Source organism: Sminthopsis crassicaudata, chromosome 2 (assembly GCF_048593235.1).
Source record: "Sminthopsis crassicaudata isolate SCR6 chromosome 2, ASM4859323v1, whole genome shotgun sequence".
Taxonomy (NCBI): Eukaryota; Metazoa; Chordata; class Mammalia; order Dasyuromorphia; family Dasyuridae; genus Sminthopsis; species Sminthopsis crassicaudata.
In genome coordinates this window covers 158,001,730-158,023,407 of record NC_133618.1, presented here as the reverse complement: position 1 = coordinate 158,023,407, position 21,678 = coordinate 158,001,730, and the positions used below count along the sequence as shown (strand labels likewise).

The 21,678-nt window shown below is 34.9% G+C and overlaps 1 long non-coding RNA gene across 3 annotated transcripts in view; it reads left to right on the top strand.

Annotated features, from left to right (window-relative positions):
* The first annotated feature begins 748 nt into the window (after nt 1-748).
* Nucleotides 749-21,678, top strand: part of LOC141553301 (uncharacterized) — a 274,117-nt gene continuing 253,187 nt past the window's right edge. For 2 of the 3 annotated variants that reach the window (XR_012485382.1, XR_012485381.1), the window contains exons 1-2: nt 749-983; nt 4,268-4,312. This is a non-coding gene — a long non-coding RNA (uncharacterized LOC141553301). Of the gene's footprint in view, nt 984-3,374; nt 3,423-4,267; nt 4,313-21,678 lie in introns of those variants that run through there. The other variant, XR_012485383.1, reaches the window with a different exon arrangement.

The following is a 21,678-nucleotide window of genomic DNA, read 5'->3' as shown; positions in this document are numbered from 1 at the left end:
CAAAGGAGAGCAAAATAGAGCCACTTGATAGGGTAACAAACTATAATAACTACCAATATTGTCAAACCATCCTCACTAATGAAAAGACAGCATCAGAAAGTCTATGTCAAACTGCAACTTGAAGCATTATTTAGAACTACCTTCTAACCTGTGGATGACTAGAGCTGAACTGAGCAGGCTAGACACAGGAGAATCAGAAATCAAAGTTTAATTTTAAAGTGAAGAAAACAACTTACAAGCAAGGAAAAGATCTAAGCACATTTGCCAGGGCCCTTTCCCTTGTGGAGGAACCAGAGACAGTATGACGAGGTTTCAATTCTAATACCAATGGATATTCAGTGAATTGCAGCCCTACCAATGAAGAGTAACAGCAACAGTGAGACAAATTTGATTCATAGCAAGGCTTCATGTCTGAACAGAAATACTTGTTCAGTGCTTATCTGAGCCTAGAGAACATCTGGTACTAGTCAAAGCAATACAATAACTCTATGAAATAATTCTGGGATTTTGCTGTAGCTAAGATCATCTAGAGGGCGAATGTGAAAGATTGTTGTTCTGATAAGTTTAGAATACAGCTTTCTTCTTGGGTCTTAATTCTGGAAAACAGAGTGACTCCTAATATCTTGACATGTTTATATTTATATGTACATACATATAAAACAATCCCATGTTGGAAAGCATCATTTGTACTCACACAGTAAAGTTTCATCTATGACAATTATATGCCTGAGAGAAAAGGGTAGTCTTAGAAATCTAAACATTTAAAGAGATAGTTCTAACAAGCAAATTCACTGTCAACAACTTTTTCTCTATTTCTTGTAATCTGAGTGAAAGTTCAGAAAAATCAAATAGGTATTTTGGTTGTTTGGTTCCTGTTCTCACAAGACTGATTTACTACAGATACTCAACAAACATAGAAGTTGATCTTTTTCACGAGAAGTCTGTCATGGGGAAAGTGTGATCTAAAAGAAAAGCACTAAATGGTGAGTAAGAGAAACAGCTTAAATTTTGGGTCTGTGCTTCTTTCTTTTTTCTTCTTCTTCTTCTTTTTTTTTTTTTTTTTGCAAGGCCGTTGGGGTTAAGTGCCTTGCCCAGGGACATACAGCTAAGTAATTGTCAACTTTCTGAGGCTGGATTTGAATTCAGGTCCTCCTGATTCCAAGGCTACAGCTCTATCCATTGCACCATCTAATTGGCCCTTGTATTTATATTTCAATATGATCTTGAAACACCTCTTGACTTTTTTAGGCCTTCTTTAATCAGTCATTTCAGTCATGTCAATTCTTTGTGACCCCATTTACGTTTTTTCTGGCAAAGATACTGGGATGGTTTTGCTATTTCCTTCTCCATCTCATTTTATAGATGAAGAAACTGAGGCAAGCATAGCTTAGTAACTTGTCTAGGGTCACACAACTAGTAAATCTGGTTTTTGAGCCCATATTTGAACTCAGTAAGAGGAATCTTTTTGGTGTAAGCCTGGCACTCTATCCTTTTTCTGTCTACAAAATGAGGAACTTGGACTAAAAGACCTACAAGGTCCCTTCTAACTCTTAATCTCATAATCTTAAACATTTTAAAAATTCTTTTGAAAACTACTTCTAGTAAAACTACATTTTAAGGAAAGAAATGTATATTAATATTAAATTATGGAAACATTTTTTTAAAAGATGGATAAGTAGGGAATGAGGAAGATGAAAGAACAAATACAAATTATCAATGTTCTTTGTCAACTTTTGGGCTACAGAAAACAGGTTCTACTACAAAAAAAATCCGCATACTCCTGAATATATGAATTATAATTAGACATGGATGAACCGGTTTGGCCATAGAGAGACCTAATACAAATATTTGCCTCTCTTTCAAATCAAAGTCTGAGTGTTTAGTTTGGATTATCTTCACTCCCTACTGTAGACTGGCAAAAGTACAAAACAATATTACCAACATTTGCTAAACTCTTGCGTGTGCCAAGTGCTATAGGCCTTGGGAAATGTAAAGCTTTTTTAGGATTTAGCAAGAACAGTCCCTGCTCTCAAGGAGTGATCAAGGCATTGCTACTGGTCCTCTAGCAGGTGGAAAACTTATATTGACAGTTATATCCCAACATGGGATAACAATAGAGCTTTTAGGCTACATAGTTTTTCCCCCAATCCAACCCCTCCCCCAACCCCAACAATCTTGACAATTAATAGTCATGTAGATCAATCACTAATTGATAAATAAACATTTATTATGTGCCATGTACTGTGCTAAGTTCTGAGGATTCAAAAACTTGTGAAAGACAGTTCCTGCCCTCAAAGACCTTATAATTTAATGGGTAAGAGAACATGCAAACAAACAACTTTGTGCAGCATAAATAGAAAATAATTACTAGAAAATGGGCAGTGAAGTGGCATAGTGAATAGAACACTGGGCTTGGAATCAGGAAAGCTCTTCTTCCTGAGTTCTAATCTGACCTCTGATACCCTTGACAAGTCATTTAATCTTATTTGTTTTGCTCTCCTTATCTGTAAAATGAGCTGGAGAAGGAAATGGCAAACCACTCCAGTGTCTTTGTCAAGAAAAAAACAAAAATGGGGTTACAAACAGTCAAACATGACTGAAAAATTAATAGAGAGAAAGCATGAAAATTAAGAGAAATTGAAAAAATATGACTGTGAACAAATCACTTTGCCAATTTGGGCTTTTCTGCATTTGTTCTGTGAGGGGTTGTACCAGATCATCTCAGGTACTTTTTAGCTCTAGATCTTAATTATGATTTTATAATATAGACATTGGGAACCACAAGTTTTTTGTTTTTTTTTTAATTTATCATTACTCTTATTTTAGAGATGTAGAAATGGAAGCTAGAAGAGATAAAGCTTTATTTATAATGTCTGATCACACATCTACAGAAGAGTCTGAGATGGGATTTGAAGCTAGGTCTCCAGATTCCAAATTTAGTACAATGTCTTTATAAAGTAAAATAATTGATTGGATGATCTTTGAGATCCACATACAGGATAGGTAAGCCTGCCTGGATGACACAATAAGGCATGAGATAAATAGGAAGTCACACAAAGCCACACCAGTCAAATTTCCATCTCGACCACTAATCACTCTTCAAACCCTGATGTGTTGTCTCTCCCATTAAAATGGGAGCTCCTTGAGAGGACTGTTTGACTTTTCTATTTGTATTGCTTTGCACATAGCAAGCACTTATACACTTTTTCCATTCATTTATTTCACCTCTACAGGAAATCACATGATTCAATAATGTTGTTCTGATTAACATCATTTCACAATATTCTAATTAATAGATTGTAATCAACCCCCCTCTGTAAAGTTATGAAACCTTGCTGTGCTTACCATTCAGCAGAGTTTTCCATTTATAACATCATTCCTTTTTGCAATGGATCGACCTGTTTCCTGAACCAGTTAATGAGGTTAGTTGGGATGTGCTGGTATGGCAGCAGGGTTCCTGGGTTCTTCTATTGCTACATCAGCACTATATTTAGTGAAGATGTAAAAATTAATCTTGGACTTATACAAATTCTGAAGACACTTTCAAAAAAAAAAAAAGAGAGAGAAAAAATATTTCCCTTCTTGAATTAGAGAGGTGAGGGCTAGGGGTATGGAACATTGTTTATATTCTCAGACTCAGTTGATGTGAGATTAGTTTTCCTGGATTACTTTCTATTTTCCCTTCTCTTTTCTATTTCCTGTTACAAGATCTGGATTACTTGTAGGTGGGGCCAGAAGAAATGTATTTGGAAGTAAAGGTAATGTAAAATGTCAACAATTTTTTTTTTTTTTTAGAAAGGAAAGTTACATCCGACTCAGCTTCTCCTATAACAGTACCAAAAAAAAAAAAATATTCATAGCATTGAGGAATTCTGCTCCAGTGCCAAGTCTCAGAAAGAGATACTAATATTAGAATTTAAGTTTAGCACTGGGGTGAGACAGGGTATACAAGAAGTTGTGCTGGGAAAAATAGAGAACCAGGCCTGTAAATTTTCTTTAGCGGTTTAGATTTACATTGTTATAGAAAAAGCACTAGAATGGAATTCACAAGGTTTGGACCTTGCCAGAAGGTAAAAGAATCTGGAGCAGTTTTAGGAAGGATTTTGAACTTGAGGGTCTAGAATCTGAATCACATACTAAAAAGGACAAAATAATGAATGGGAAAATATTCTCAATTTCTCACAACCTGATTTCTTTTTTTTATAGTATAATTTCTTTCAAGCTCTATTTGTATATCTGACAAATAAGATTTTTTTTTTCTTTTCAGAGGAAAGCAAAAAGAGAACAGTTCCAACCCTTTCCAGATACTAAGGTAATATGAACAGTCTTTTCCTCCACTCCTTCTGCTCCCCACCCGAAATAAACATGTGGCAAACATCACAGAAGAAGCATAACCAGAATTACAAGGCTATCAACTCTAGGAAATGAAATTGTAAGAGCAATCCAAGATAGACTAAGTTATATTGAATCCTTCTTATGAGACTACATTTTAAGGAAGACTGTCAGTTCAGAGCTGAGATTTGCTTTTGGAACTAAAAATATAATTAGCTAAATCTATCTGATTGGGTAAAGAGTCATGGGAAATAAATGGCCCCCTATTTTTTTTTTTTTTTTTTTTTGTTATTGTAGGATTTAATCTAAACTTTTAGTTCCAGGTTTATTACATATTTCAAAATTAATTTAAGAGACATGTTCTCTTTTATGCTATTTTCCATGAACTGCAGTAAATCAGCCTGAAAATACACATCAGTCCCAGAAGGAGAGAGAGTTTACCAGTCCGGACTCCTCATTTACCAATTTAGCCAGCACAATTTTATTGCTATCTCCAGAATTCACCACCAGCAAAGGAACAAGTTTCCTGGGAAGAACACACTATGATTCTCCTCATCAGACCTCATCTGCCATACTTTCTTGTAATGCCACTTTTGCCTTCTAATGCATCATTGTATATTAGAGTTACCTGTGGCTATTTCATCCCTTTCTAGACTATTTTATATATACATATATATATATATATATATATATATATATATATATATATATATATATATACATAAATTAAAAATAAATGTACAGGATAATTATTTCAAGTTAAACATAAAATGACACTTAGAAATAATAATGGACTCCTCCCTGGTTTTCTGTAGTTACAGGTGCAGCAGTAATTGATAGTTAATGTTTTTGGGGTATTATGACTGAATGATTCATGAGCCAGTGATCAGAAAGGGGGATAAGCTTTGCTCTTTACTTGGCAAGATCAGACTTTACAAAATACATGTACCCTATTGCCCAGACCATACTCAGAGCCTTCCCAGCATGGTAGAATCTGTCAGTGTCTGTACTACATTAGCATAGCCTTGGAAAACCCACGATCATCTCTACGCCATAATGATAAATCAGAATAGGACTTTGTGGAAGATATTCTAATTCTAATAGACGTTCAGTTTGTTCATCCTTGGTGTGAGGAGACAGATACAGATTAAACTAGTGATCTGTGGGCCTTTCATCTAAGATTCTATGATAGAATGAACTCTGACATTTCTTCCATAGCTTAAAATTCTATAAGGATTAGGCAAGAATTGCTTCTTTGCAACTATTGGGTACCTTCTAGCTTCCTAATGTAATCTTATCGGTTAATACAATTTTTAAAAAAGAAATAGCATGCCCCAAGTTTGTAACAAATTAATAAGCAGGAAGGATTTATTTATATTTTCAGAAATTTCCCACCTAGTCTGATTCTCATCTTAATTACAATCTCAAAACAATTAGGACCATATAGGATATCACTAGACCTGAATTGGTCTATTGGTTAGCCAGGGGTTTTTAATATGGGGTTCATGGACATGGATAGACTTCAGGATGTCCAAAAATTATATCTTTATTTTTACTAATCTGTAAATGAAATTTAGCATATCTTTCAATCATTTAAAAATATAATTCTAAAAAAGGGTCTTTAGGCTTCATAGATTTTCAAAAAGGCTTCTGATATAAAAGAGGTGAGAAGCCTTGGTCTAGTCCAATATTAGATAAGGTCTAACCTGAGAAAACTGGAAAGCCTGGAAATCAGGTGCCATTTATGTGGCTTGTCATCTTTCAGCATTTACTTTAGATATTATCCTACTCAATAAAGTATATTGACTCCTATGTAAAAGGCTGAAATTACTAAAAACTTGGTATTCAGAAAAATAATTTTCAATGGAAGATAATTTGATATATTTCCATATAATTCCTTGACTTATTAAAAAAAAGACTTTATTACTTTCAGATAGGTGGCACTTTATGATTGTGTTATCTACATAATTATATAATTATCTGAGTCCACTGTTAAATAGAGGTAGGATGATAAATGTGTTGTGCACTGACTCAGCTCAGTTCCCTGCTAATTTAGATTAAATATTAGAACAAAATGAAACATAAATAAATTATTGAAGAGTTAACAGAAGGAGATTTATTTAGTAATAGCAGGAAGATTTTCAACAAGAATAGATATTGAGAACCCTTTAGTTCAGCTGAATGATATTCTCTTTTCTAAGTTTTCCTTTGTTTTCACCCGCCAAGTTTCAGAACACAATTGGAGTTCCTTGAGACATTATTATACCCAGGTGAGTAGGAAGTCATATTAACAGCTTGAGCTCTGGAGGCAACCAAGTCTTTTTTTTTTTTTTTTATTTTCAAAACATATGCATGGATAATTTTTCAACATTGACCCTTGCATATCCTTGAGTTTTAGAGTTTCCTTTCCTTCTTCCCCTCCTCCCCTACATGACAAGTAGTCCAATATATGTTAAAATATGTTAAATCTAATATGTGTAAACATATTTATACAAATTTCTTGCTGCACAAGAAAAAAAAAATCAGATTAAAAAAGAAAAGTAAACAAGTAAGAAAACAAAATGCAAGCAAACAACAACAAAAAGAGCGAGAATGTTATATTGTGATCCACATTCAGTTCCCACAGTCCTCTCTCTGGGTGTAGATAGCTCTCTTCGTTACAAGATCATTGGAACTGGCATCAGTTGTCTCGTTGGAAAGAGTCACATTCATCAATATTGATCATCCTAAATATTGATGTTGCCATGTACAATGATCTCCTGGTTCTGCTCATTGCATTTAGCATCAGTTCATGTAAACCTTACTGGGCCTCTCTAAAATCATCCTCCTGATTGTTTCTTATGGAATAATAATATACCATAACTTATTCAGCCATTCTCCAACTGATGGGTGTCCATTCAGTTTCCAGTTTCTTGCCACAAACATTTTTGTACATGTGGGTCCCTTTCTTTCTTTAGTATCTCTTTGGGATATAAGCCCAGTAGAAACACTGCTGGATCAAAGAGTATGCACAGTTTTGAGCATAGTTCCAAATTGCTCTCCAGACCTGGATCCATTCACAATTCTATCAACAATGCATCAGTGTCCCAGTTTTCCCACATCCCCTCAAACATTTGTCATTATCTTTTCCTATCATCTTAGCCAATCTGACAGGTGTGTAGTGGTATCTCAGTGTTGTCTTAATTTGCATTTCCTTTCCTATGATTAGAAATGGTTTTAATTTCTTTATCTGAAAATTGTCTGCTCATATCCTTGAGGCAACCAAGTCATAAATCTTAAGAAAGTTCTTGTAAGGAAGAATTAGCTTAATTTGCATGAGGTCAAAAGATAGGATATTGATTCTATCTTCCTTTTGGTGGTAAGGTCTTCTAGGGATTCTTCCACTACTTCACGGACTTTAAAGGTTTTATTAGTCAATTCTTATCTTCTACATTCAAGAAGCTTAATGTAGTCAACCTGATAGTAGAGGGAAAGAAAAACAGAAATTTTACAAAATAAAACAATTTAACAACTCCCCAGAGTGACTGAATCTGGGAGAGTCCTGGGGGAAAAGAAATAGTTTTTCCATCTAAACAACCATATGATAGGGGATGCCAAATCTTTGGATTCACAATTGGTCTCTTAAGATAAAAAGGTGACCCTAAGTAGGAGCAGCACTAGGACCATTTTGATAACAGACCAAATGACACTACCTGCATAGTCACTGTACCATCATCCTCCTGGTGTTTCTTGGCCCATAAGACAGTTCTTTTGAGCTCCATGTGAGGAAAAACAAAATCTTTCCCTCATGAGAATCCTCTGAGAATCTTTGTCCCACTTTTCTCATGAAAGATAGGAAGAAACCTTCATCTTTTCTTGGTGGCCAGGAATCAAACCACCTTCCGACAATATCACCCCTTGGTTTTCTAAGCCATCATGGGCTGAAATTATACAATGATCACTGATGGTTGCATAGTCAGCAATATAGGCAATAGTGGACCTACTTTTTCTCATCACATTTGCCTATACCCATGACATAGTTCCTGTTATCTTCTTCACTATCTGCTGCTATAAATATCTCTGAGGTATCTCTGCTCTTGTCCCCAGACTAGTACTACTGATGAGGTTCTTAGTAGTTGTGTGTGGCTGGCAGAAAGAAACCAGAGCATTGATGGGATTATTCCCTGGGGCAGGCAAAGAAGAGGTTCTGGTAAAGATCAGTTTAGTTCTGTGGCCCCACCTTCTATGGAGGTCATACATTCAAAAATACAATTTATGTCAAACCTATGTGAAAGTTCTGGGCAGCTCAGCAATATCCTGTCAGAAATCTCAGTCATGTTCCTGATGGTAATTTTTTTTTATAAATCTGCTTATGGGTCACCCCATCTTTGTTGCATTCCTTTAGTCAGAACGCCATGGCACTCTGCCAGTGGCATTTTTCCCCTTACCCTTCCCCAATGCCATATGGTGTCTCTCTTCTCATCCCCCCACTATTCTCTGTCCTCAACTCTCACTAAGCCTTATGATGTCTTTTGCCTTCCAACAAACTCTTTTAGGATGCTAAATCCCTTTTAGGATTTAGCCTGCCAACCTTTTGAGATATTTTCTTTTTCCTGGCCAATTGTAAGTTCCACTATGGAACTTGTCTTTTCCATTATTAATTATTAAAACTCCTTTCCTTGTTACATGCTCTCCCACTCTACTTCATATTTACCGTTTCTGGTATTTAATGTATCTCTTCATTTTGTCTGTAACCTCTTTTCCTAAATGAACCTAGCTTTTGCCAAAGAGGATGGCCATTGTTCATTGTTCACATGACCAAACCTCAACATTCAGTGCTTCTCCTAAGGCACATCATTTGGTGTCTACTATCATTTGCTACATCAGCCAAAACACTGCTGGCCCTTGTAAGTGCTGACTGTGCCCAGCCAAGAAGCTTAGGCTGCACCTGCAGCCACTGCTGTATCTTGCTCCTATACAGAGGGTTGCTCTAATTCTTAACCAACACTAATCTCCTTTACCCAGCAGAACTGTTGTTCGTGATGGTACCTAACTCTGTATTCCTATGCACAGACTAGGTGCTACAGATGAAAGTGCCATTGTCTTTGGTTGGTCTGTCCCCATTGATGAAGTTTGTAATGTTGTGCCACAGCTCCCTTTTAATGCTCTGACCCAATTTCCCTAATTGTCCTACTCAGTTACTCTGCCTGAGTTGTAACCATTCCCTCTTAATGTTTGATAGGATAAAGGTCTTCTATCTTAGATATCATTAGAATATCAGGACCTCCTTCCATTTATGTCATCCTAGGTGCCTGCCTCCATTATGCCATCTTCATCCTACATACCACCCCATTATGTCACTGTTCTTGTTACCCCATAAAAGAATTGTATCCGACATCACTGCTGGATTCTTGGAGATGATAGTATCATTCAGCCCTGGGACCAAACCATGGATCCATTTGGTCCCAGTAAATCTCTCCCCTTCAAATAAAATATTAAATCATTCTCTAATCTCTATCCTGCCTTAGTTTCTCTAGCACTACAGTAACTGCCACATGGGATGGATCAAGTATCTCCCGATGAGATGCCCAGCTGATCATGCCAGGGATTGAGTTTTTGTTTTCAGTAGTCATCCTTTCCAATGCAGCAAAATGGTCCTATAACTTGTTAGCTCCCACTGACATATCCAGGTGGTTCTGACCTGTGAAACTCAAGAATGTTGCCATTAGGACTAGGACTGTACATTTATGATCAAGGAAAGACTCAAGGCAAAGCAAAAAACAATACAGCTAGGACTGGACTCTAGTAGCCATTTCTACCAGGATAAGGGAGTATGACTGGGGCATGAATTTGGAAAGAGGTCTCTCACTGGAAATTCAAGAGAAAGACAGAAACTTTAAATTGGTGCAACACTCCTGATAGTAAATTAGGGGTACCATTATTGTATTTGTTCATATTTCCTGTCCAGAAATGTCTTCAGGCTTTTGGGGAGAAATGAACATTGTCTTTTTAAGTTATCAATATTTTGCACCAAAGCATCATCACAACAGAATCCATATGGTGCAATTCTAATTGCCTAATTAAAGAACAAAGAAAACTCAAAATCATTTCATTATCACTGTTGTTAAAAAGTACTAAAATTCCAGGGATCTGTCTTGGTTTGTATTTTTTCACTCGAGGTATTTCATGGTACCCCTCAGTGGCTAGCTATGTCCACTTACAACTATATAGGACCGAGGATTTCTTGTTTATTTGCACAGTCATTTCTAAAAGCCATTCAGAACCAAATAGTTCTTTCACTATGCCATTCACACACAAATATGACATCCTTAAAGCTGGGAGAGGCCATCTTTCAGTGTTAATGACCATTAGTAAGACAAAAAGTCTAGTACCATCAAAGGGAAAAGCACAACCCTTTTGAATTTGTACTTTTTTTGGGCTGGGTGAAATCTCTTATAATCTCCTTAAATTCATTCCTATAAAACTGTCTTAAAGATAAACTAAGGGGATTCCCCTCAAAGTATTTGGAGGAAGGTTAAATTAACTGGCTGTAAAGTATAGAGATAACAAAAATGATAGGCACTTTACTGAAATTATTTTCAAGTTATAATTTTTTAAGGACAAAGGATATTCACTTAGAGCTTTCCTTGCTGATGGCCAAAGGCAGTTTGCTCTCTAATCTCTCAAGTTTTTGATAGGGAACCTCACTTTTAATAACCAAAATCTCTAGAGGCACGCCAAAATCACTGACTTGAAGGTCAGTCCAATTATCTTTCCTTTGCACATCCCACCCACCACTTGGAGAGCTAATTATGCTCCAATCCTGCATGACTATAAAGATTGTTCTGGGCTAGGCTTGATTCAGGCCAACCCCCAGCTACTTTAGGTTTGATATAGGAACAAAATGAATCATTCAACAGTTAACAAAAGGAGACTTAGCTTCAGCAGAAAGATAATATTCAAAAAGAATGTACATTAAGGACTCCTTGAATTGATATATCCGGGTGAAACTCTCTTTTTTAGGAATTTTATTGGTAAGACCAGCTAAATGTCTTGGACTTTGTGCACTTGGACCTATTTTGTATTTCAGTAGTTAAAAGGTAATGTCCACAGTCAGCCTGAGTACTCCCCTGAGTCAACCAAACATCAATGATGGTTTCAACACCTTTTAAGGAAAAACGAGCCTAACTTGCATGTAAGCATGAGTTCCTTTCAAAGGAGAGATTCATATGTGACAGGTCAGATGGATGTGAAGCATGAGTTGGGGCCAACCAGGAAGGAGGCATTTTTCTGGAGTTCTGGTTCAAAAAGTGCTGTTCCAGTTGTGGAGAAGGAATTAGAATAAGGTAGAAGCCATCCAGAATGGATGGCTGTGAAATGTGATCTGAGTCTAGCCAAGAAAGGGGGTATTGTTTCTGGAAGTCTGATCTAAAGGGTATTTTTTTCAGTTATAGGAATGATATTAAGAAGTCTGTAGTGAATGGATGTTTTCAGGGCCCAGTGAAAAGAGATAATGACATCATATATTTAGCTGTTCAGCTAAAATCTATGAAAAGGTTAAGAGAATTTTCACTGTGCAGTTTTTGCCTTCTCTAGAGAACTGAATAAGGGATTCATTTTGCTTTTTTGCAATATTCAAAGTATATTATTAATGAAGATCTGAACAATATTTTAATTGTCAATATACTTGGCTTTAATAGTACACGATTATAAAAGAAACTAAATGCTTAGACTTACTGAGTACTTTGCCACTTAAAAAAAATCAATTCTTTTACTGGTAGTGCTCACAACAACCACAGAAAATCCAGGACTATCACTTAAGATTTTTTTTTTTTGGAATTATGATCTTAACTGTACAAGGAACTCCAGCTGAAGAATCCCTTCTTACCAATTCAGAGAAACATCCCTCTGTAATTTCTAATTTGAGTATTGCTTAGGGGCCCTGAGAAGTTAATTTGTCTGAGGTCTCACATCTAAAGTCTTCCTGCTCTGAGACTTGGCTTTTATTTTCTATACAACTCTCCTAGATTTAATTTCATGAGTCAGTCAACAAGCATTTATCAATCACTTCCTATGTGCTTAAGAGATACTGCATTTAGCACTGGGGATAAAATGAAAGAGACTACTCTGAAGGAGTGGGCATTCCAATATGGGAGATATGAAAAGCTTTAGGCACAAACAAGAAACATACATATACAAATTGTGTAAATATGTATACATATATTGGATTTAACATACTTGTATTGGACTATCTGCCATCTAGGAGAGGGGGGAAGGAGGGGAAAAGTTAGAATAGAAGGTTTTGCAAGTGTCAATGTTGAAAGATTACCCATGCAGGTATATTTTGTAAATATGTTTTGTAAATAAAAAGCTATAATAAAAATAATTATAAAAAAGAAAAAACATACACATACAGAATATATGAAGGTAATGTTTATGAGGTTGAGGTTCAGCACCGAATGATGGGGTTTGGATAGAAATCCCTAATTCAAAGATGCAAGGCTCAAGGCACATGTGAATTCACAATGGTTCTTTGCCAAAAGAAACCTTTATTTATGAATAGATCTTATGGACAAAAGGAAGAAGTGAATTTAGCACTGAGTGATAAACATGAAATAGTATCAAGATAGCAGATAGAAAGGAAAGGGATTTTTAACAATTAGCAATGGAAAAGACAAGTTTCCCAGTGAAGTTCACAATTTATTGAGAGGAAATATGCCATTGACTGACAGGCTAAAACCATAGAGAAGTTTAGCATCCTAAAAGAGTTAGTTAGCTATAACAAGGAGAAAAACATCATGAGATACGGGGGAGGGGGTGAGAGAAAAGACACCACAAGACAGAATGTTGTGGTAGACTAACCCAAAAGAGGTTCAGCAAATTGTGTAGGCTATGGATAGATTTATAAGGGAAATTTAATCTCAGAGGTTTGACATCATAACTTGATTTTCTGATTGGATACAGTAAGATGGAGTTTCCCAACATTTCTCTGCAATGGAACTATAAGGCTGAACTGATCAGTGCCCTTCCTTGCTTGTCTTAGGGAGTATTATAATTTTATCAGTACTTCAGGCTTTTTCTGCCACCCCCACCTAGTTACCCAGGACCTCATCAATGTAAAAGGGGAAGTTTTAGCAATTGAGGAGGTGAGGTAGAAGAAAAGGGAGAAGGAAAGAGCTCCTGGACAAAGTGAATATGAACCAAATCTTAAAACAAATCAGAAAACAAAGAGGTAGTGAGGAGGCAAAGCATTCCAGATTTGGGGAACAGTCTTGTACAGAGACATGGAGATGGAAGGTAAGATGACATGTTCATGGAACTCTAAGTCAATGTAACTGGACCATAGAATATATGGAAAGGAATAAAAAGAAGTCTGGGAAGCTAGAAAGGGGACATGTTATGAAAAGTTTGATAGATTTCAATTTATGAAAAAAAAATTATAATCCATTTTCTTTTTTTAAAGCCATTTTCAAAGTAACATATGAAAGACCAAAGTAAAATTATGTCATAAAACAGAAATTGGGCCAATGTAAAATGAATATAATGGAAGGAGGGCATATGGAAGTTATGTGGAATAGGTACAAGAAGATCCCCAGGCAATGGTGTATCCTTAGATAAGATATATCCTTAGATCTGAAGGAGCAAAGGATGATTTCCAAGACTGTTGCTCAGACCTTCATTTGATGAGGCAGGAGAGGCAACAATGGGGATATCTCATGAGTCTGTGAACACTATGATACATCATAAGTTATATTACTTGGGAAATTTGACTTTATCCAATGGACACACAGGGGATTTGCAGATGGCTCTATATGTCATCTGTTAATGGTTCATACTTCCATCAGGAGTAAAGTAGATAAATGTCAAAAGTAAAACTAAAGCCCTTGGCAAGTAAGTAACTCTTGAGCTTAGAAATCTGTTTATTGACTTGGAATTAACATATTTGCCTCATGGCCTTTCATTAACAAACACTAGAATGACTTTGTTTCTGACACGTTCCTTGGAACATAGTTTTCATTCCAACTTGCAGGCTCCTTCACATAAAAGACTAGGATAATTTGATAATAGTTGTGGCTTAATTCTTGTAAATTTTATTCTTATCTACAAACTACTGTAGCCCCTAACTATTAAGAAATTCAAAAAGCAAAAAGTAAATGTTTATAGTATTTTAAGAGTTTTTCTGTGTTTAGAATTTATGTAGATACATAAATAATACATTCACTATTTGTATCATTGCAAATAATCAAAAGGTCAATGGAAAGATGAATTTGGTATCCAATAAAGCTATGAAATGTAATGACTACGCTCTCAAAAAATATAGTCATATTATTCCTTTGCTCAAAAGTTTTCAATGACTATGTTTTCTTGGGATAAATCAGACTTTTTAGTCTGATTTTTAAAGCTCACTATGATATGCTCCAATCTATCTTTCGGCACACTTTTTAAATGATTGTTCCCTCAGACAGAGCTTCAATTGCTCTCCTACTCTTGTTACGGCTCTGCTCCTACACTTGAAATGTATTCTTGCCTCCAGTAATTTCTAGTTGCTTTCAAAGCTCAATTTATGTATCATCTTCTAAAAGTCTTTCCTGATTATTCCTTAATCATGACATACCACCTCCATTCCTTTGCAATATGCAGTTATAAGATCATCAGTCTAAAGTTGGAAGTGATTTCAGAGCTCAACTAATCAAGCCTCCTCATTATACACAAATGAAGGCTATATAATCCGTCTAAATTTAAAACAGGTAATGCGCATCAGAGGTGAGATTTGATCTCAGGTCCTCTAGAATGCCCAAAATGTATTCCCTTCTCATCTCTGCCTGAGATGAGATGCCTCTCTCTTTTCAAACTGCATCTAAAGTATATAAAACTAAAGGAAAGGAAATGTTGAAAATCATACAATACAATAGAGTACATATAAGACTATGTATACACAGAGTATACATACACACACTTGTGTATATGTGTATATATATATATATATATATATATATATATATATATATATATATATATATATATATATATGCATGTTTGTCTATGTATACTAGTTTCCCCCATTAATATGTAAACTTCTCAAGAGTAGCATTTTTTTTTTATTTGTATCCCTAGCACCTAGCAATGTACCTGGTAATAAGGTAGTATATATTTAGTGTTTATTGCTAACAGATTCCCTTCCTTTATTGATCTTTCCCTCCTTCAGATGCCTGTATTTATTCATTATAACTACTATATGCACTGAGTAAAATGAAGCTCTGAGAATAACAAATTTTCTCATGTTTACATTGAATAACTAATACCTAATATTCTATAGTTTCTTGCATATAGAGAATACTTAATGTTTGTTGTGTGGAATTATGGATAAAGGAGTATAAAAGGGATATATGAACTAGAAAAGGAGCTAGACAATCTACCTATCAAGAATGAAACAGCTTGAATGGTACATTGTTATCACCAAGATAAACTGAATGCAAAAAAAAAAGGCTTCTAGCATAATAGATAGCTCTTCTGAAGAATATTTATAGGAAAACATGAAGACTCATTAAGGATAAAGAAGCTTATTATGTATGTCAAAAGGACTACCCATTTTGATGAAATGAAAAAATCCTTCAAAATAATAAAATATCCAACTATAAATATTTACCTACCATAATTTTATAGATTTTTCATATGTAGCAAATACCATCTAATGAAAAAGACATTTTTGTATATATTATTTATAACATTTTAATGAAATGCTATGTTATTGTATTATTTCATACATCATATTTTCTTCACTTTCTGCTTCTGCTTCTTCCAACTCCTTTTTTGGTTATATCTATAGACCAAAACTTATTCTGATATTTGGAGATGCATTATTTAAATCATTTTTAAATGTCATAATGATTTTTTCCCCCCCTGAGGCTGGGGTTAAGTGACTTGCCCAGGGTCACACAGCTAGGAAGTGTTAAGTATCTGAGACCACATTTGAACTTGGGTCCTCCTGAATTCAGGGCTGGTGCTCTATCCGCTGAGCCACCTAGCTGCCCCCCATGATAATTTACAACATTTCCTTTTCTTTGATTTTTATATTTGTTATGGTTTCATCCTATTTTGTATTTCCTGAATGCAGTTTTTATTTTATAATGTTATAAACCCTTATTTTCTAAACTCAGAACATTAGTGATTTACTTTTCTGTTTCAATAAGAATACAAATTAAAATATTAAAAACAATGTGTAAACAAAATAAAATAAAAATTAGTTTTCCATTTTAAAAAATATTATATTAAAAACAGTTTTACTACTGTGTTATGACAATTTTGCATTCCACTTTTTTTTAAGATCAAAAGAAAAGTCCTTCTTTATAAATTCTACTTCCTGGAGTCCTCGCAAGACAAAATCCCTCAAATCTTAAGTATCCACTATTACTAGAATACCCAAATTGGAATAGGAGATGTATCCTAGATTCTCAAATGAAGTGAGGATTATAGGATCATAGGATTTAAAGCTGGTAGGGACTTTAATTTAAGGTTATTGACTTTATATTACTCTCTTTCCTGTTTTCTACATTCTGGTCAAACTCACCATATCCACAATATGACATCTTCTACATTGGTGCATAGGCAGAGGTGGTTTCCCTACTTGGAATGTATACTCTCTCAGTTCTACACAGCTCAGGGACCACCTAATATAGAACTTCCTGCTTTTGTATGTATTTTAAATTTACTTGTATGTTGTATTTTCAGAAGAAGGTTAAGTTCCTTGAGAGCAGGGACCCTTTTATTTTTGTCATTGTATCCTCAGTGCCTGGCACTATCCCTTATGATATAGGAGGCACTTAATAAATGCATGATTAATTGAATTGGATTTTTGCAACTTCTGTGATAAAATAATGACAGCCTGTCTATTCATCAAAAAGCTTCACATTATAAGCAGGGTCAAGCCACTCTAGAAGGAAGACAATGTTTTTCAATTAGCCTGTGTTTTCTGCAATGTTTTAGGAGAAGGAAAGGTATAGTAGTAGAAGCACTGGAAACTACTTTAAGCCTAGCCCCATGGAAATTTTCCTGACCTGCTTTCTGGAAGTCACCCAACCTTGATCACAAGCAAGAATTTTTATGATCTCAATGGACAGAACAAGCTGCTGAGCTCTAGCCTGGTATAATGTGATATTATCAGTTACTTCCTTATTTTTGTGGGTTGTTAGAGATCTATCTAGCTTCCAGTCTCTGGAGAGGAAGTTTAAAAAACTGGAAACAGTCATTATGCATACAAGTGAAAATAAACAAAACTCTCCAGGATATGCCCAGTGATCTCTAATACTTGTGGTTTTATTAACTGGTATCCAACAGTCACTGGTATTTTTGAGAAACATGCAATAAATTGTTTGCCGCAAGATACATTGCAATAATTATAGACTTCAAAAGTTTGTCATAATTTCCTCCATCTAACAAACAGCTTAGCAAAAGGAATATTTTTAGTGTCACAGCTGGTGTTCCACTCAAAATGTGTTAAGCTTTGGAAACATATTTAAAAGAAAAATGTTAATTAAACTGTTCCACTGAGTCATAAGATAATATCTCAGGGATATAACAAGGAAAGCTTGATAAGATAATTATTTGCAATTATATCTGGACATTATAGGCAATGAGATAATTAGAATTCATGCTATCAAAGAATAGCCAGTGCAGCCTAAGTAATATATTAATCATATATAAATACTAGAGAAGTCTGATGTTCCTCCATTGAAATAGATGGCTAACTTTTTGTGATTTAGCAGGTAAAAATCTTAAGGAGCTGCTTGAGGCACACAGAGTTTAAGTGACTTTCCAGGGATCACACAGTTAATAAGTTTCAGAGGAAGATCTGAAATTACTCCAAGTCTAGCATGCTAACCATACTATTCCAGGATGAATCATATTTTGAATAAAGAAATTACATTGGATCAAAAGCCTTGAATAATTTACCAAGGGATTGCACTGACTTTTCCGGCCATTCAGATATACTCACATATAAAAGTAGTATTCAATATAGTGAATAGAGACATAACCTTGAAGTCATAAAGAGAAGAATTGAAGACCACCTGACACATATTGGTTGCATGACCAAGGGCAACTAAGATTGAATTCCAACAAGGTTATAGTGTTCATTAGTGTGGAGAGTTTCCACATTTGGAATTAGTGACATGAATGAAAACAATGATATGGGGAGATAAAAATTTCTCTTGTTAGGGAGTTAGGTGGGCTAGATGGGTTCAGTGGATAGAGCACCAGCCCTGAAATCAGGAGGACCTAAGTTCAAATCTGACCTCAGACACAACTTTCTAGCTGTGTGACCCTGGGCAAGTCACTTAACCCAATTGCCTCAGGAAAAAAATTCTCTTGTGTAACACTCCTCTGAAATGCTCAAATTCAGAGATTGGTATCCCTACAAGATGGCTAACTACTATTTGTAGGCTTATTAAGGAATTTTTGAGGGGCTTGGGGTTTGTAGTACTGTAGCTCCTGAGCCTCTGCCAATATGTTCACTATAAATCAGAAACAAACATCCCCATTACATTTACAAAAGATATTTGAAGAGATGATATAGTAAGAAAATACTGATAAAATCATTCCCTCTGACAGAAGGAAATTAGGTTTTATATATATATATATATATATATATATATATATATATATATATATATATATATATATATATATATATATATATATATATATATATATATATATATATATATATATATATATATATATATATATATATATACATGTAAGATAACATATATACATTTGTGGTGGACCCAGTCTGAATGTAAGTACGACCAGAAGTGGATGCTGAGAATAATCTAAATTTGGGGTTTGGCAAGTAGTGACAGTTAAAGAGAGCAAGAGATGTACAATATGACAAATATGGAAATATGTTTGAAAGGATTGCACATGTTTAACCTATATCTAATCGCTTGCTATCTTAGAGAGAAGGGAGGTCAAAGGGAGGGGAAAAATTGAAACACAGTCTTAACAAACATGTTGAAAATTATCTTTACACATATTTGAAAATTTGAGGAAAAAGAACAGATTTGAGAGTAAAGGACAGTGTTAAGAGGTCAAGCTTTGAGAGTAAGGGGAATATAAATAGAGTGGGAGTGATGGATTGGCAGAATGATAAGGGATTTAGAGATTACAGGTTAATATGAAGATGAAGAATAGTTTAGGGAGGAGTATGAAATAGGTAGATATGGAATGACAGCAGATTGTTACTGGAGAAAAATTACATTGGATCAAAAGCCTTGAATAATCTTTGGAGAATTTTAGATGCATGACAACACAAATGGTTTTTAAGGCGACTACTTACAATGATGGGGCCTTCAAGTACTCCTTTGAAAATTTCTGAAAGAGCAGCTTCCCATGTGGAATGGCAGTTCACTTTTTTTCCTCCGCTCATTACTCAGCTATGGCTTTTTAGTCTTAGAGAACTTAAAAGTCCTACCTATTAAGGCTGACCTCTTGCTGAAAAAATATTGAGACAGCCTGTGAAAATTAGGAGCAAGAGGATGGTAAAATACTAGGTGACAGTACCTTGTGTTAAGCAGTGTTAATATCTATATTTATTCTGAAAAACAGAATATCATGTGTGTTGTTTATAACAATACTTAGTAATTTTAGATGATTTTCTGTGCCCACCAGTTGCTGAATCAGGCTATCACTATTTTTTGATCAGGAAAGTAGAAGTTCATGCCTCAAAGTAGTCACATGAGATGGAATTGTCAATTTCTCTGAGCTCCCATATACCAATTTAATTTTTATACTATAATAGGCTGGTGCTTGGACAGCTGCTCTTCTCATTCTAGTAGTTAAAAATGTAGTAAAGGACAGAATTAGATTTGAAAGAGTTCTTAGGAATCATTTAATTCAAACCTTACCTAAAGTATGGATTCATTCTGTGATTTCCTTGAAAAGTGATCTTGAAGATTCCTTTTTTCTTGCTTCTCCTCCCCACCATGAGGAACTCACTAACCAGGTCATTTGAGGATATGATTATCAGGAAGTTCTTTTCCATTAATTCTAGTTTCCTAGGGGGCAGATTGAATCTTATTTTTTTCATATGACATCCTTTTATATATTCAAAGACAGTGATTATAGATGAAACATTGTCATCATAGGAAGGTTTAAGACCTCTCTTGCTCACAGGGATGGGAACATTTCAATGATCTCTTGAGATACCTTTTAACTGTATGACCAATTATTACTCTTCTCGAAGAAAAGAGAAAAATTTGGAGACATGCTAAACCTACAATGTGTATAGGAGTTCAAATGAGGTCTTTTAACTTATTTCTCCATCAGAAATTGTGACTCCCAGACAGCACTTCCTGGCATTGAATTACACTGGACCAGGAACTGTTTTGTTCCCAAAGATACCATAAAATGCTCCAAGAACATTGACTATTATTCCAGTAAGCTTCAGTATAAGTTATTCTCTAAATTCAACTTGCTGTATCTCATTTCCAGTTGATCATGAAGTGATTTTTCATCTTTCTTCTGCATTTAGAAAAGACCCTTGCACTTAGTAGGCCTATAATAAATATATTGGATTGAAGCTTCAAAAGAAAGGAATTTAAAATATAAAATTTCAAAGTTACTAGATATGATTAAATATAATTTATATTTAGCATGGTACAAGTCAGTGGAAAAGAAGAGAATATGATGAAGTATGAGGTTAAAGATAATGTAGTTTGCTTAGAGGACTTTAGAGAGTCTGTAAACTTAATTTAAAAACTATTAATTTAGATATAGTTGAAGGATATAAGATAAACCACAAAATCACAAATCTTTCCTTATATTACTAACAAAACCCAGGAGAAAAATGTAGAAAAATGAATTCGATTCAAAACAACTCTAAGGGGGCAGCTAGGTGGAGCAGTGGATAGAGCACCAGCCTTGAATTCAAGAGGACCAGAGTTCAAATCTGGTCTCAGACACTTAACACTTCCTAGCTGTGAGACCCTGGGCAAGTCACTTAACCCCAGCTTTGGGGGGTGGGGGGGGAACAACTCTAAAATATATAAATGATATGGTAGTTAAGCATTTAAGAGATACTCAGTACCTATGTGGATATAACTATAAAATACTCTTTACAGAAAAAAAGAAAGACAAATTGAAGAGATTAATTGTTCATGGTTAGTCTGTACTTACAATATGTAAATAAAAATAATCTGAATTAATTTATAGAATTAATGCTATGCCAAACTACCAAGAATTATTTTGAATAACAAAATAAAATAGTTTGAAAAATTCTCTTGGAAGTATAAAAGAGTCACAAGGGAAACTAGTGAAAAAATAGTATAAAAGAGTCACAAGGGAAACTAGTGAAAAAAAAGGAAAAGT